This window comes from Eleutherodactylus coqui, chromosome 8, assembly GCF_035609145.1.
Source record: "Eleutherodactylus coqui strain aEleCoq1 chromosome 8, aEleCoq1.hap1, whole genome shotgun sequence".
Classification (NCBI taxonomy): Eukaryota; Metazoa; Chordata; class Amphibia; order Anura; family Eleutherodactylidae; genus Eleutherodactylus; species Eleutherodactylus coqui.
The window spans coordinates 44,503,503-44,515,591 of record NC_089844.1 but is presented as its reverse complement, the minus strand read 5'-3'; the positions used below and the strand labels follow the sequence as shown (position 1 = coordinate 44,515,591).

General features: G+C 44.4%; 1 protein-coding gene across 1 annotated transcript in view; it reads left to right on the top strand.

Annotated features, from left to right (window-relative positions):
- The window catches only part of CNTNAP5 (contactin associated protein family member 5), a 350,918-nt gene that overhangs the window by 230,166 nt on the left and 108,663 nt on the right, over positions 1-12,089 (top strand). The window lies entirely within an intron of this gene.

The window sequence follows — 12,089 nt, the reverse complement described above, 5'->3', positions numbered from 1 at the left end:
CACACTTTTTGGGTGCTCTCCTTAAGGAGACACAACACCCCTGCTGACCCACATATATTTTCAGGCGCACAAAAATTGAGCGCAAAAATGCAGAATGTGAGTGAAGCCGTTAAAATCAATGGATTCCATTCCCTGCAGTTCACTTGAGCCTTTTGCGCTAACAAAAACGCGTACAAAATCGCCCTTCAGCAGAAGCCTTCAATGCAGTTTTCTGGGGCTGACATCACACTCTTCCATGTAAGTTCACCCTTAGGGTTTCTTCTACTGGGTGTGATTTAGTCCCGTAATACGGGCGCGATAATCACGGACACATAATGTGCCAAGAAAACATATAGCGAGAAAAAAAATAAAGCCCAGCGAGCGCAGCTGAGCATCCAGCCCGTGTGAAGAAGCCCTTAGGATGGCTTCACACAACCATAATCGTGCACGTAAGTAATACACGCACAATCTGTAGAGGAGAGCGTCCATTGATGTCAATAGATCCTGCTCTACCTTTCTGCGTATTGCACAGCAGAGGCCCTCATAAAAGTCTATGGGAGGAACACAAATATGCGTGCAAATGCGCAATAGGCTGCGCAATTCTTTGAAAAACAGAAGACATCTGGACTTCATTAGGTTAAATAGCCTTTCAGATCACAGCGGAGAGTGTTGCATGCGCTTGTCTGAACGAGCCCTGCATGCGCAAAACGTACAGCATTATGCACCGATACGCGTGCAAGTCTACCTCGATCACTGCCCGAATAAGTTGTACTCACGTGTGCACAATAGCGCATATGTCCGTGTGAAGCCGCCCTTGGGTGGCTTTCAGAGGACATATTTTGGCTCTGTATTTGGTCTGTGCTTTGTGGACTTTAACCCCTTAGTGACCAGCCCATAGTGTTTTTACGTCCTGGCCTGCTGGGCTTTAATCCCGGAGGACGTAAAAACATGCATCCTCTGGGGATTAAAGCCCTGCAGGCTCTGACTATGACAGCTTCATGCTGCCGGTTACCGGAGGTAGCTGACATCCTGCAGCTGTCATCCTTGGCTGCGGGGAGCCCCGTCCTGGTAACGTGATCTGATCGTGTTGAAGTCAATGAGAAGTAAATAAAAGATAAACTTTCAGCTCACCTTACAGATCGGATTTCACCCCCGTCCTCCACGATGTCCGGCAGCGTTCTCATCCTCCCCGGACCTGATGCCGGCGTCTGCACATGTGCGCCAGATAGCATTGTGTCACGCGCATGCACAGAGGGCCCGGATGCCTGGGAAATTTAAAAAACTCCCTGCTCCTGGCTAGTATGAGTAGCAGGGAGCTGTCACCGGGGGCCGCTGTATGCGGTTCCTGGTCACATGATTGCTGTTATCAAATAATTAACAGCAATCATGTAAAAGTTAAAAAAAAGATTTTAAGAAGTGTAAAAAAAAAAAGGTTTGTTTCATCTCCCCTCATGGATCATATCCGTGAGGGTAGATGAAATTAGGTACCTAAGGCCCCCGGATTTATCCCCAGACCTTACCCCGGCTTTTGTGCATGCGCCTATCACCAAAGTGGTGGACGCATGCATAAAAGCTGCAGATTGCCAGGGTAATTTTAAAATCTCCCCGCACCTGGCTACTAAATGTAGCCGAGAGCCTGGAGATCTCATGGGGGGCAGCAGTACGCGGTTCTTGGTCACATGATCACCGTTATCCAATTGATAATGGCGATTGTGTAAAAATAAAAAAAGCTAAACTTTCACCTCCCGTTACGGATCCGAACTGTGAGGGGAGGTAAAATTGTTTACCTAAGGCCTGCGACGATGTCCCCCGACGGGATCCTTCTCTAAGGACCTTTCCCCAGCTGTAGCACATGCGCCTGTCGCCAAAATGGTGGACACAAGTGCAGAAACTAGGGAAGGCCTGGGAAAGTTAAAATCTCCTTGCTCCTGCCACTAAAGGTAGCCGAGAGCTTGGAGCAGTAACTGAGGGCTTCGGTGAGCGGTCCTCGGTCATGTGATCGCCGTTATCCAATGGATAATTGTGATTACGTAAAAGTTATAAAATAGTTAAAGTTTGATGCTCCATACGGTTTGGCCGCTCAAGGGTTCTACAAGTGGGCAATGGGGCCTAAATCACCTCCAAGAAAAATGTCTATTCTGAAAACGGTTAGGGCCCCGTTGTGCAAACAGACATAATGTAAGGGCCACAATGGGTATGTTTCTGAGCACGGGACAAATAGGGGGATCCATTTTGGGGTGAAAGCCTCCATTCATTTGTATGCTGTACAAAAAAACTGTTTTTAAAATGACATAATTGCTAAAAAAAAATAAAAATCATAATTTTTTTCCTACTGCTTTACTTACATTCATTCAAAAACTGTGAGGTCAAAATAAGGGGTCTAGTTTTCAAAATGGGGTCATCTGTGGGGGTTGCCCATTGTTTTGGCTGCTCAAGGCCTCTACAAGGGGGCAATGGAGCCTAAATAACCTTCAAGCAAAATGTCTGTTCTGAAAGCCACCGGCTGCTCTTTTCGGTTTGGCCCCCATTGTGCATGCGAACATTATATAAGGGCGACAATGGGTATGTTTCTAAACACAGGACAAACGGGGGTATCCATTTTGGGGTGCAAATCTTCATTTTCATGTGTACTATAGAAAAAAATCCTGTCTCTAAAATGACTTATTTGCAAAAATATGAAATTTTATTTTTTCTCCTCTAAATTGCATTAATTCCTGAAAAGAAAACTACTCCTGCCCCCATCCTCAGTGAATACATTAAGGAGTGTAGTTTTTAAAACGGTGTCATTTGTGGGAATATCTATCAATCATTCTGACACCTATGAGCCTTTGCAATCTTGGCTTGGTATAGGAAAACAAAGTGTTCCTCAAAATGTTAATAAGTAATGTTAAATTTGTACATCTCCTAAATGGTTAAAAAAAACTAAAGTTTTCCCAATGTGCATCCAGAATAAAGTAAATAGATGGAAATACATATCTTATCAAAAATTTCTATATTATGTTTGCACATATTTGAGATATTGCAATTTTTTTCAAAATCTTCCCAATTTTGACACTTTTAATAAATATACACAATTTCTGTCAGTCTATTTTTACCGCCTAAATAAAGTACCACATGTGGCGAAAAAAAAAATGTCAGAATCACTTGGATATGCAAAACCTTTACGGAGTTATTCTATGTTAATACATGTCAGATTTCCCAAATTTGGCCTGATCATTAAGGCGCAAACTGGCTTGGTCACTAAGGGGTTAATATTGAGCTAATGTAACTCTATGTATCTATTCACATGCCGTATTTTTTACAGCCGTTTTTTGGAAAGGTAGCATGGCCGATTTTTTTCTGCATTTCCTTTTCTTTTGCTATAATTTGTATTGGATAAATACGGATCAGCATTTTCCAGCAGGAGATAAAATATACGAAGGCGAAGTGCGCAGACGTGCGGCTGTAATGTCCATGAAACGCATCCATACTGCGGACGTGTTAGAGTACGCTTGTCAGAAGCCAACCTCATGCACATATTGTTGGTTTTTGCCTTTTTGTATCTGCTTCCTTCCCCTTCAGCTGCCTTCCGGTGCGGAGTGCAGTATTTGCCTTCCCTCCTCTACATCGGGGCCGCCTTCCCCTTTATCGACATGCACTGTGGATTTATTATCCTGCTTGTTGATACTTTGGAGTTTTTGTTTCCTTTGGAGATATTTATTATTTAGCACTTTTGTGGCTGTTTATATTTTTCTTCTTTCTGTGGATACTATGTATTATTGATACTCTGCTTCGTGTTGTGACGAAGTTGTGAATCGATATATCTCATTTGTAGCAGCTGTATATGAGTTTGTTCTATTGCAGGATGGTTGTGTGGTGGGGGGTGAGGGGGGCGGGGGGGGGGGGGGGTCAGCTTAATTTCTATCTGCAGCAAAGATAGAAGTCATCCAGCAGCAGGAAGATTCATTAAAACTAGGCACTTATTTCATCAGGTTACAATCCAGCAAGCAGGTCACATGGGGACAAGTCCAGTTGACACATTTTGCATCGAACACCCTTAGGGCTTCTTCAGATGGGCGTGATTTAGTCCCGTTATGGGGCTGTGATAATCAAGACCGTATAACGGGATGAAACAAAACCACTGATTGCAATGGGTTCATTTTCATTAGCGGTATTCTTGCCCATTAACCCTTTCCAATCAACTGTCTGAAGATGTCCGTCAGGGTTCTCCTACTTTATACTGCCAGCCTCTCTGCTGTCGGAGCCTATCCAACATGTCACCTCATGCAGTACTGGCTTTAGCCAGCAGATAGCGCCGTTGTATAACGGCAGAAAAAGAGTAAGCCCTCTAGGAAAACCAGGATTCAAATTGAATTGAAAAGGGTTAATAGTAGGTGCAAGAAAAGATAGGACTTACCCAATCTTTTTGCATGTAGTTATTATTAGTAGGGCAGAACCTATCTTCTCGCAGCTTTTTGCGAACCCACTCGCAACTATGCTTTGTAGCAGTGAGCGTAGTTGTGCATATGCCCATGTGTTTTTGCCCTTAAAGGGGTTTTCCAGGCAGCGTCGGTTGTCAGTGCCAGGGTTGGAGCGGCAGTTTCTACTTTGAACCTGGTATATCCCAACACTGACAGCCTGGAAAACCCTTTTAACAGCTTTAGGACCAGAGAATTATCACTTTTTTTAAATTTAGTTTTTTTTGCCCCCACTTTCCAAGAACCATAACTTTAACATTTTTCCATTGACATAGAGCGAGGGCGTTTTTTTCTTTTTTTTTCAGTGGCACCATTTAAGCCTTTCCAATCCACTGTCTGACGTCTAAAGACATTATGATTTAAGGCTGTACAGCTCTGATGTTGGAAGACGTCCGTCGGGGTTCTCTTACTGTATATTGCCAGCCTCTCTGCTGTCGGAGCCTATCCATCGTGTCACCTAATGCAGTACTGGCTTTAGCCAGCAGATAGTGCCGTTGTGTAACAGCAGAAAACGAGAAAGCCCCCTAGGAAAATCTGGATACAAATTGAATTGGAAAAGGTTAATGTACAGTATAATCTACGGAAAAAAAATTGTGTTTGGACTTCGCACACGAACACGGTGATATCAAATATATATTTTTTTTTACTGGAAAACGGGAAAAGGTTTTTTTTTAACTTTTAATGTTTGTTTATTTTCTTTAACTGTTAAACTTTATTACTCTTTTTTTTACACAGAGGACTTGAACTTGCGATCATTTGGTCGCATGTATTATACACTGTAAGGGCTTATTTTCACGAGCATATATCGGCGTTTTCACGGCTGGCCGATATACACTTCCATCTGATGCATTGGATTCCTGGCCGGACTCCTATGGGAGCCAATGACAGCAGTCAAAGAAGGGAGGGGGAGGGAGTTTAGCAGCGTGACTGCTAAACTCTCTCCCCTCTCTGTATTTCTCTCCGCCCTTGCCACTGTTTGCAATGAGAGGGGGTGGTACAAGGGAGGAGCTAAGTTCCACACTTCCCATTGCTGGCTGCAGACAAGAAGCAGGGAAGCGTGGGAGGTTAGCTCCGCCCCCTGTCCCACCCACTCTCGTTGCAAACAGCCAGAGGGAGGGCAGAGGAAGTGAGACATTGAGGGCAAGGGAAGCTGGAGACAGCACAGCAGAGCTAAGCTGTTTGCCCCAACCACACAACATACACGCCGAGCCCATGCATTACATGGTAGCGTATATCAGCCGACCGTGAAAATGCCAGCTAATATACTCTCATATGGATAAGCCCTCATACTTCAAAATTGCAGTATACTGCATAGCGAATTTTTTATGCTGCCTGAGGCAGAGCGTGATGGGCATCTATGCGTGGCAGCACCCGAAGCCATCAGTAGGCTTCGGTCTGCCATGCTATCCCATTGGCACACCCTGATCGTGCTGCAGGGGGTACCAATAGCATGCCGGAAGGGGTATCCTCCCTTCAACTCTTTAGACGTGCAGCCAGCTGTCAGCTATCAGAAACAGTGGATAGCCTCCAGGTGTGGAGCAAACCTGGCTTTTGAGGCCACTCTATACACAGTTTGGGACAGCAGAAAGTTTATAGTCCTTCAACAGCCGTGAAGTGGTTATTCATGACGTTAATTCCTGCCTATATCCTCTGTTTTTTCTGATCTACCAAAAGAGTAGTTTTCAAGTGTTTTAAAACCTCTTTTCACCAGCAGAATTATGAGTGCAGCTCTGGAGTATAATACAGGATGCAACTCAGGATCAGTCTAGGATAAGTAATGTATGTACACAGTGACTCCACCAGCTGGATAGTGAGTGCAGCTCTGGAGTATAATACAGGATGTAACTCAGGATCAGTACAGGATAAGTAATGTATGTACACAGTGACTCCACCAGCAGAATAGTGAGTGCAGCTCTGGAGTATAATACAGGATGTAACTCAGGATCAGTAAAGGATAAGTAATGTATGTACACAGTGACTCCATCAGCAGAATAATGAGTGCAGCTCAGGAGTATAATACAGAATGTAACTCGGGATCAGTACAGGATAAGTAATGTATGTACACAGTGACTCCACCAGCAGAATAGTGAGTGCAGCTCTGGAGTATAATACAGGATGTAACCCAGGATCAGTACAGGATAGGTAATGTATGTACACAGTGACTCCACCAGCAGAATAGTGAGTTCAGCTCTGGAGTATAATACAGGATGCAACTCAGCATCATTACAGGATAAGTAATGTATGTACACAGTGGCTCCACCAGCAGAATAGTGAGTGCAGCTCTGTGGTATAATACAGGATGTAATGCAGGATCAGTACAGGATAAGTAATGTATATACACAGTGACTCCACCAGCTGGATAGTGAGTGCAGCTCTGCAGTATAATATAGGATGCAACTCAGCATCATTACAGGATAAGTAATGTATGTACACAGTGACTGCACCAGCAGAATAGTGAGTGAAGCTCTGGGGTATAATACAGGATGTAATGCAGGATCAGTACAGGATAAGTAATGTATATACACAGTGACTCCACCAGCTGGATAGTGAGTGCTGTTGGATGCGGTTTGGGGCCAGTTCCATTGCTGGGTTTTATCCTAGAGGGATCTACATGATGTTCTCCATTAGCCCCATTTCTTGGAGTCTTTCTCCACACTGTTCCTAATTGCCTGTGACTATTTGGAGCTCCGGTTCTCCTGACAGATGATGACGAGGTTTTATTTCAGTGAGCTGCGCTCAGATTGACAGTTATTATTGTTTCAAGAATGCTTTTTTTCTGACAAAAATAACTTCTATCCAATTCTCAGAAGGCGATGAAGGCTCCACCGTCCCCTGGTAGCGAGAGCATAATAGATTCCATGGCTTGCAGACTGTGGAGCCGAGGTCCGTCAGAGCGCTACGTGACTTTATTTCCTGGGAGTTCCTGATTGGATGTATACTGGGACATCATTTACAGCGCAGCGGATTTTACCTTTCCGGCTGGATTATTATTAGACTTTCCTTGAATTTTGTTTTGCATTAATTTTTGAACAGTTTGGAGCAGAGGTGAAGCTATCAGCTCGACTTGTTTCACACATAATATACCAAAAATGTAGCCCAGTGTAGCTTCTATATAATGGAAATGTGTTATCAGCAACTCCCAGAGGTCATATTTTGGTTATATTTGCTGTCCTGGATAATAGAGCAGGTAAATAAAAAATGCAGCAATAGTGTTGATGCTGGTGGGGAGGAGGGTATAGAAATACCAAAACCTCTAGGGGCACTTGAGGAGCCCCAACAAAACTATCCTAAAAACTGGGTTCCTTTACAGAAGATTTAAAAGGGTTCTCCAGTAGTAAAATAATATAGAGCGTCAGGTGTCGGCTGCCTGGGACCTGCCGATCAGCTCTTCTCAATGGCTGCGGCACTTGTGCTCTGAGCTGATTTCTGCAGGAAGCAGACAGCTCCGCTCCTACTGCAGAGGCCAGGCTTGGTATTACAGGCTATTGAGCTTCATTATTGCAACTCACTACTGATTGGCTTTCCCCTTGCTAAACTTCCCTCTCTCCAATCCATCCTGAACGCAGCGGCCAAGCTCTTCTTTCTTTTCAATACTACATTAATGCCTCCACCCTGTGCCAGTCACTACACTGTTGCCTTCATCCTGTGCCAGTCACTACACTCATTTCTCCCCCCTTTGCCAGTCACTACATCAATGCGTCTACCCTGTGCCAGTCACAGCGCTGGCGGCCCATCCACTATAAAATACAATTTGCACCATAAATGAGTCAGTCCAAAGATGTGCCAAATCTATAACAGTGTTGCACGCTCTTTGACATACACCAAAATGCACCAAATCTACCAGACTGTTTTCTTCTCCCTCCTGAGTATTATACTTCAGGCTGATATGATACATTTGTGCCCCCTTTTCTAGACACTTTTAATAACTGTCTAGCAAGGCACAAACATCTGTTCTTCTTGACACAAATCATAAACAAATGTGTCAATATGCCAGAATTCTGGCGCAGCAAGAATAGTGAATCTGCCTGTTATCTTTTGCTGAGGAGACAATGACTTTCCCTGGGGAGGGGGTTCTGTCAATTAGAGCCATAAGATAGGAGCATAGCTATAGGCTTGGGTGCAGAAAGTTCAGCTTGGGGACCTGAAGCCATTCGGTGGGACAAATATGCAAAGACAGAGGACACCTGGCAATAGGGGGTGCAAATACTTTTTTTCTCCACAGCATTGTACATTATTAAACATAAAGTCTGTAAATCCAATAACAAAAACAATTGTCATTTAACTAAACAACTTCGGCCCTTGCTTCCAAAAACTTGCATCTTTCTTCCCAATCTCTGAGTTACCGCGGCGCTTGTGAAGCCTCATTAAGAAGAGGAAGCATAATGATATAAGTCAATATGTAATGAGGTGTTTTCTCCTCGCTCCCGCAGGATTAAGATTCAGGTGCCTGAGCGGGAATACAGACCTCATTAAAAATATATTTCATTCGATCTCTGGCTGATTAGTTTAGGCTGATGAGACCTTAAATAGTGGATCTCGCTGTTCTCCGCTGCTATTCAGTCCCAGCAAGTGTGCAATGGTTAATTTACCTACATTATCGACTCAAGTGTTCTGCTTATTGTACCCTGGATTTAGATATTAAACTGCAATATCAAAGAGCCATTGGGTTTCAGTGTCCACTATAAGGTCTATAGGAAGGGCAGTGCTGGAGGCCCCATACCCCGGATGCCGTTAATGGGGTCAAATATGAGGGAGGTAGACCTTGTATCATCTAAGCTTATAGTTATTGATTAGATTTGGTTGTGAATTCTAATCCTTTCAGTGGGATAATCTAAACTATTAGTGATGAGAGAACTTTTGAAAAGTTTGGTTTGGCCAGTTAGCTGAATTTCAGCAAAACATTTCCTTTGAATTTGTTCACATGGAAATGGTACTTAACATAATACCCCTAAAAATGGTGACTGACAGAGTCTAAGAGCCATTAAAGCCCTATGTGACTGTTATAGCACCTAGCAGTGTAAGCATTGTTACGCTGCTTTAAGGCAAAGTTAGAGAAGAAAAAGAAGAAAAAAGAAAGAACAACAAAGATATAAGAAAAAGAAGCAAAAAAGAGAAAGAAGAAGAAGGAAAAATAAGTATTAAAGGGGTTGTCTCGCGGCAGCAAGTGGGGTTCAGCACTTCTGTATGGCCATATTAATGCACTTTGTAATATACATCGTGCATTAAATATGAGCCATACAGAAGTTATTCACTTACCTTCCCTGCGCTGGCGTCCTCGTCTCCATGGCTCCGTCTAACTTCAGCGTCTAATCGCCCGATTAGACGCGCTTGCGCAGAAGGGTCTTCTGCCTTCGGGTCTGCCGGCAGCAGCGGCGTTCTGGCTCCGCCCCCTTCTACGCGTCACGTGTGCCGATTCCAGCCTCCTGAATGGTCCGATGACGCGTAGAAGGGGGCGGAGCCAGAACGCCGCTGCTGCCGGACACACCCGAAGGCAGAAGACCCTTCTGCGCAAGCGCGTCTAATCGGGCGATTAGCCGCTGAAGTTAGATGGAGCCATGGAGACGGGGACGCCAGCGCAGGGAAGGTAAGTGAATAACTTCTGTATGGCTCATATCTAATGCACGATGTATATTACAAAGTGCATTAATATGGCCATACAGAAGTGTATAACCCCACTTGCTTTCGCGAGACAACCCCTTTAAAAAGGGGGGGGGGGGGAAAGCAAAAAGGGAAAACGGAAAAAGGAAGAAGAAAACTTAAGGGGGAAAAAAGATAATTTTTTCCTTCTTTTTCTTTCTCCTTTGTTTTCCTTCTCCTCGTTTTTCTTTCTTTTTCCTTCTTCTTTTCAGTAATTTTAAAACAAAGGAAAAAGAAGGAAAAAGAAGATGAAAAGAAGAATTTTTTAACAGGTTCAGCTGTGATGAACCGCCTGAGGTTCAGGTTTGCACCAAACTTACAGCTTTAGGGCTTATTCACATGAGCGTATATCGGCCGTCGTTTTCACGGCCGGTTGATATATGCTACTATGTGATGCATGGGCTCGGCGTATATGGCGTCGGGCGGGGGAAGACAGCTTAACTTTGCCCTTTCCTCCCCCACGCCGACTCACCTCCTTGCTCCTGCCCTCCGGCTTTTTGCAATGGGAGGGGGCGGGTGTGGAGCTAAGCTCTGCCCCCTCCCCACCCCTTGTCCACAGCAGCAAGGGGTGGAGAGGAGAAGAGAGAGGGAGTCTAGCAGTCACACCGCTAAACTCCCTCCCACCTCCCTTCTCCGGCTGCTGTCATTGGCTCCCAGAGGAAGATCCAGGACTATCCCTGCTGCCTGGCATTAAAATGCCCAAGCATTGCAATCCAGTGCATCAGATGGTAGCAGAGATCGGCCAGTCAGACAAGCATTTTTTTAGCGCATGTATAGGTGCGATTTAAAATTGGCTCTAATAGAGCCAATGCTTTCCAATGAAAATGTTTACATGCACTAAAAAAAAAAAAATCGCACCCGCAAAAGATAAAACACAAGTGCAAATGCATTCAGTCATGCAATTTATTTCTACATGTGATGTGCGATTTTCTTTCCCGTGCCTATACATGCGTGAAAAAAATGGCTCATCTGACGGCACCCTTACAATGGGGCCCAAGAGCTTCCAGTTAACACTCTGATCACCTCCCTGGTATTAAAGGAAAAGTGCCACTAAGCCTAACAATAGTCTGACACTTCTTGTTCTGTAGGGATTAGCGATCATCTCATTATTATCAAATGTACGATGGCAATAAAAGGTAACACAGGTTTCATCATTCACATTACCTCCTCCCCTCCCTGCGCAGGTAACAGAACGCCCTCATTGCTGTCCCATAAAAGTCAAAATGTAATGTTCACAAGTCAGTTCCTCTTCTTCACTGCGTAGATCACAGGGCCTACTTACAGCACTCTCCTATAGAAAACAATAGACAATGGTCACAGCTCACCTTCTCCCCCTCCCTGCACAGGTCATAGAGCATGCCCACCCAATCTCTCTAAATGCTGTAAACTGCAGCTCAAGCAAGATGGCCGCCCTCGTAGTCATGTACAGACAATAAAATAAAAAAGACTCCTATCAGAAAATAAAAACAGATTTCATTAGCAAACAATAAAGGTAACTCTTTCCCTTTAACATCCATGAACCGAACGTTCATACTTATCTTGGAATTGGCCGTTCTAATATCTTTCAATTCACAGTTATTTTAAGTTGTCCAGATCAGAATGAGAAATGTTGGTGGAATCTGGCAATTTAATGAGGTCATCAATGTCATCAATCTACTGTCTAAAGAGACAGTCAGAGGTCCATTTTCAACATTTGGGTTAGGCTTCATTCCAAACTGTACAATTTATGGAAGAATGGCACCAGGAGGAAGTGGAGAAGAAGAAAATATTCTCCTACAGAGGAAAAAGGAGATGCATGGTGGCTCCATGGTTGGCACTGTTGCCCTGCAACACTTGGGTCTTAGGTATAGATGATCGAGTATACTCGCTAAAGGCAATTGCTCGAGCGAGCATTGCTTTTAGCGAGTACCTGTCCGCTCGAGACTGAAGGTTCGGGTGCCGGCAGCGGGCAGGGAGCTGCGGGGGAGAGCGGGGCGGAACGGAAGGGAGATCTCTCTCTCCCTCTCCCCCCCCCCC